General features: G+C 44.2%; 1 pseudogene across 1 annotated transcript in view; it reads left to right on the top strand.

Moving 5' to 3' along the window:
- Positions 1–3559: 3559 nt before the first annotated feature.
- LOC123148478 (zinc finger A20 and AN1 domain-containing stress-associated protein 8-like) overlaps positions 3560–5651 on the top strand; it is a 4345-nt pseudogene continuing 2253 nt past the window's right edge. Inside the window, exons 1-2 of the transcript XR_006473910.1 lie at positions 3560–3728; positions 5216–5313. The product of XR_006473910.1 is annotated as a zinc finger A20 and AN1 domain-containing stress-associated protein 8-like (transcript). The remainder of the gene's footprint in view (positions 3729–5215; positions 5314–5651) is intronic.

Below are 5651 nucleotides of genomic sequence, written 5' to 3'. Positions count from 1 at the left end.
TGACAACATACCAGAGGTCGACATCAATGGCTTCCAGATGCATGCGCATCTTATTCTTCCAGTAGGGATATTCAGTTCCATCGAAGACTGGGCACGCAGCAGAGACTTTGATTATCCCTGCAGTCGACATAGCTAAAACTCCAGGTGGTTAAACCGAATCACACAGAACAAGGGAGTATCTTGCTCTGATACCAATTGAAAGTGCTAGTGATCGACTAGAGGGGGTGAATAGGCGATTTTTATGAAAGTCTTCAAAACATGGAAGTTTCGAAGACAAACGATAGAAATAAACCTATTACCATGCAGCGAAAGGTAGACTACACTAAGCAAGCCATAGTCAATTATTCAATGAAATGAAAGCACAAAGACTAATAGCAGCTAGGCAGTATAGATTAGGATGGAAGATAGTATGAAGCCAATCAGAACAAGCAGTCACACAGTGAAGACAAATAGATAATGCAAACATGCAATGACTTCACAAGGACCAATCTGCAAATAAAGAGATGGGAAGGATAGAACCAGTGGCTCGTTGAAGATAATGATTTGTTGGACCAGTTCCAGTTGCTGTGACAACTATACGTCTGGTTAGGGAGGCTGAGATTCAACTCAGAAGACCGCATCTTCACCTTATTCCCCTTGAGCTAAGGACACCCAGTCCTCGCCCAATTACTCTGGTAAGTCTTCAAGGTAGACTTCCAAACCTTCACAGACTTCGTTCACTGGCGATCCACAATGACTCTTGGATGCTCAGAATGTGACGCCTAACCGGCTGGAGGATTCACAGTCCTCAAGTGTAATAAGTCTTCAGAACGCTAGAGCAAAGGGAAAGGACAATGAATCAACCAAAGAGCAGCTCTCATTTTTCTAAAGAGGAGGTGGCTTCTACTTTGCTTGTTTGCGCGAAGGCTTAGAGTCCTTTTCACTAGGTCCAAATTCGTCAAAGCGTCACACAGAAAAGAAGACTTAAGTGATGCCTAATACTCTTTAGCTCTGGGTGTTTAGGGCTTTGTCCTCGCAAGGATTTCTCTCTCAAAGGCTTCGAGGTGGGTTGCTATCAAACGACAAAAGCTGTGCACTAACTCTGAGCAGCCAACCAATTTATGGTGTAGGGGGTGGGCTATTTATAGCCACTAGGCAACCCAACCTGATTTGTCCGAAATGACCCTGGGTCACTAAGGAACTGACACGTGTTCCAACGGTCTGATTTCAAACACACACGGCAACTTTACTTGAGCTACAAGCAAAGCTGACTTATCTAGCTCTGGATAAGATTTGCTCTCATTGTCTTCGCTCGAGGACATAGGATTTTGGTTAAGCATCACTTCAGTCATTCTGACTGGTTTACTTGGACCCCACTTAACAGTACGGTGGTTCCTATGACTCAACAAAGAAGAGAAAGAACGATGAAACAACTAAGTCTTCGCGCTCCATAGTCTTCACGCGATGTCTTCTCTTGTCATAGTCTTCAATGTGAATGTCTTCACATACCACCTTTGACTTCAATGTCTTCATACATTTTTAGGGGTCATCTCTGGTAGGAAAACTGAATCAATGAGGGACTTCTACCTATGTTATCCTGCAATTCTCACAAACACATTAGTCCCTCAACCATGTTTGTCGTCAATACTCCAAAACCAACTAGGGGTGGCACTAGATGCACTTACACTGCCGAGAAACTTCCCTCCCGGAGGGGGAAATCGAAGCCATCGTCATCACAAATGATCCTCTCATCGAGAGGTCCGGGGTCAATCTTCATCAACATCTTCACCAGCACCATCTCCTCTCAAACCCTAGTTCATCTCTTGTATTCAATATTTGTCTCAAAACCTCAGATTGGTAGCTGTGGGTTGCTAGTAGTGTTGATTACTCTTTGTAGTTGACGCTAATTGGTTTATTTGGTGGAAGATCATATGTTCAGATCCTTAATAATATTTAATGCCCCTATGATCTTGAACATGAACATGATTTGTGAGTAGTTACGTTTGTTCCTGAGGACATGGGAGAAGTCTTGGTATAAGTAATCATGTGAATTTGGTATTCGTTCGATATTTTGATGAGATGCATGTTGTCTTTCCTCTAGTGGTGTTATGTGAACGTCGACTACATGACACTTCACCATGATTTGGGCCTAAGGGAAGGCATTGAGAAATAATAAGTAGATGATGGGTTGTTGGAGTGACAGAAGCTTAAACCCTAGTTTATGCGTTGCTTCGTAAGGGTCTGGTTTGGATCCACATGTTTCATGCTATGGTTAGATTTATCTTAATTCTTCTGTCATAGTTGCAGATGCTTGCGAAAGGGGTCAATCATAAGTGGGAGGCTTGTCCAAGTAAGGGCAGCACCCAAGCACCAGTCCACCCACATATCAAATTATCAAAGTAACGAACGCGAATCATATGAGCATGATGAAAACTAACTTGACAATAATTCCCGTGTGTCCTCGAGAGCGCTTTGCTTTATATAAGAGTTCGTCTAGGCTTATCCTTTGCTACAAAAAGGATTGGGCCATTAGGTGCGGGATACTCTTTTCTGTTCCAATACCTAATCAATAAACAGAGGTATCATGTATCTTTGGTTATCATATGATGTTACCTTTGCTTCGTGATACTTCGCAAAGCCCGGAATGCAACGGTATCCTCTTGAGTCATCACATGCTCACTATACCGTTATCCTCGTTGCCAGTTTTGTTCTTGTTTCTCGTTGTCGTGTTCCGGCATTCCTGTAATGCAGTCACCGGTGCCTGGCCAGATGATGATAGATGTCATCACACCGAGAGGGCCCTAAGAACCCCTATACATCGTGAGAGGAGCAAATCTCACTCTAGAGCTATCTAGTCTCTTGTCAAACTTCCCGATGAGCCTGTAAGTTGTCCTTATGATCACTGTGTTATAGGTGATGTTTGAGCAACCCCAAAGTTCACCGTATAGTAAGAAGTGACTATGATACTTTCATGGTCTAAGGAGCAAAGTCACATGTTAACACTCCGTGTTATTACAATTGAATACTGAAGATACAAACTCAATTCATAATCTCAATGTTGTTTTAGGACTATTGTTTACACTTAACGATATCCTAAGATCCAGAAAATGTGATCACCAACAACAGTTTAGCTAGTCCTAGAGGCAACACTAGGAACCTTTTATTTAACTGTTTATCACTCCACACGTGCATATGAGTTTTTCACTAAATCGCATATTCCAGGATCATGATAGTTATAGCATAGAGTATAAACTCTTTAATTATGAATATGGAAATATGATAATACAAATATTATTGTTTGTAGGCCATATTACCAACACATTCAGCCTAACCCATTGTCGGACGATCATCAAAGATTGCCCCAAGTTCAAAGAGCGATATATTTTCCAAAAGATGAATGGAGGTCCGAAGACCGTCGTTGAGCATGAAGAAGGAGAGAAGCGGCCGAGGTGCAAGACCAACTCCAAGGTAGACGAGAAGCGTGATGCGATATCGTTCGCTTTTGCAAGAAACTTTGCAAGGCATGATGACCTAAAAGGAAGCAAGGGATGAGAGGAAGCGCCAAGAAAAAGAGGAGCAAATGAAGGTCTACAAGGAGCTCCAAACGAACAAGCTCGAGATGAAGGAGGCCGTAAAAAGGAAGAAGCTCGAGATTGAGAAGGCTGTCCAAACGAAGAAGCTCGAGATTGAGGCAATCAGCACGAACACCAAAGCAAAAGAGGTGGCGCTAGCTTTCATTGCGAAGGACAGTGACGAAACTGCCTTGTAGGCATTGGGGTCAATTGATCCTAATGAACTTAGAAAATCCTTCATTAATTTAGTACTAAACATTATGTATTTATTGAAGATGACTCCACTGCCATAGACATGACCCCAACAAATATATATTTTCTAGATTCGTTCCTGGCGAAGGAGGTGAAGGTCATGATGATGGACTTGAGCAAGATGTCCCCGAAAAGAAGAGGTTCGTCGGAGAAGAAGCAAAAGGTGATGCTCGAGCTAGATGACAACCACGAGCGACATCATTTTGTATGCCGGCTTCTGTGCCGACATTAATTAGGGGCCACGAGACATGAACTAGGGCCTTTTTTATGCGCTAACAAATGTGCTAGTGTGAACCCTCGGTGATTTTTTTAGGCCGGCATGTGCGTCAGCCGCTAACGCTCTTGTCGGCATGAACTATAGACATTGGCATGGCTATGAGCGCGGGCTATTTCAGTTTTCACGGCGGTCGGATGAAATGCGTCCATAGCGGACAGATTTGGTCAGTCACGACCGGACAATATCCTCTAACCAATCCAAATGAGTAAAATCTAGACGTCAGAATCCGAACAAAACGGATGTTCAATTAAAGTGACGCGTTGGAGTTGGGCTCGTCTATGACTCTCTCCTTATTAACCGAGCGACGAGTCATCACCAAACCACAGAAAAAAAGAATCCTAAAAGCAGAACGCTCAATGGAAACAATGCAGAAACCAAGGGTGTGTTTAGTTGAGGAACCAAATGGAATGGTTCCATTCCAGGAGAACGGGTCGGTTCCATTCCTATGTTTGGTTGGAGCTAAAAAAATAAAACGGAACAGTTACGTTCTTGTGTTTGGTTGGAAGACATGGAATGGGACAAAATTGATTCCACTATCTCTTTCATATGGATGGCGAGATTATCTCCCATATAGATGGTGTAGAATCTGAAACAAATGCAGCCTTTGCAAACTGAAAAACATATTATGTGAATTTTGAGCAACATATTTATTTTAGTTTTCAGCACAAACAGTTAACAAAGTGCATTATTGTACAGACAAACATTTTAGAACTAGCCAAACAATATACATCCAATCCGAAATTTACATCAGCGACATACTTAACGATGTATTTTTCATTCTGTAACATACGTACATTGTACTGTGTTTAACAAATACAAAACCATCTGTACACTGCTTGCTGTGGCGAGTTGCAGAATTCAACAAATCAATCCGTCGCTTCCAGCACTACCTGCCGGCGTCCGCTGCTTGTTGTTGTCCTCACGCACTTGCCCATCTGAGGAAACAAAAAGGAAGGAGAGGTTCGAACTGCGGATGGACGAGCAGACATCCCGAACGGACGAACTAACGAGCGAACCATGAGTCCGCCGGAATCACACCTAGACCGCCGCCCCACTGCAAGAACGCCGCCACGCAGCTCCGGTTGGAGAGAGGACGGTCATCTGCCCCGTCCGTGACTCCCCTGTGGTGCTGCAGATAGCGAGAAAAGAAGAGTGAGCCGGCGGCGAGGATTCGAAGGAATCACGGCGACGGAGCAGATCGAGGAGGGAGAGAGACGAGGGTAGGCAGCGCAGGTGACGGTCGATGGGGTTTGCGGGAGTGAGACGAGGGAGACGGTTCCTTGTCGTCCGCTCGATTTGAAGGTTCCACTCGGTTCCGCATCTGGACCGAATATTCGGTCTACGGGAACGAATTCCATCCATGAACCAAACGCGAAGACTAGGCCCAGGAACAGGTCCGACCAATGACATTCCAGTCCATTCCAGAAACCAAACACACCCCAAATCTCCTGCCTCCTGCGAAAAAAAAAACTGAGAAAACAAGTACGATCCGAAAAGCTCCAGGCGGCAATCCAATCCAATCCAATCCAACGGCGGGGGCCGCCGCAGAATGGGAAGGAAAAAATCGGCGC

Source organism: Triticum aestivum, chromosome 7A (assembly GCF_018294505.1).
Source record: "Triticum aestivum cultivar Chinese Spring chromosome 7A, IWGSC CS RefSeq v2.1, whole genome shotgun sequence".
NCBI classification, from domain to species: domain Eukaryota; kingdom Viridiplantae; phylum Streptophyta; class Magnoliopsida; order Poales; family Poaceae; genus Triticum; species Triticum aestivum.
This window is presented reverse-complemented; position numbering and strand designations above follow the sequence as displayed.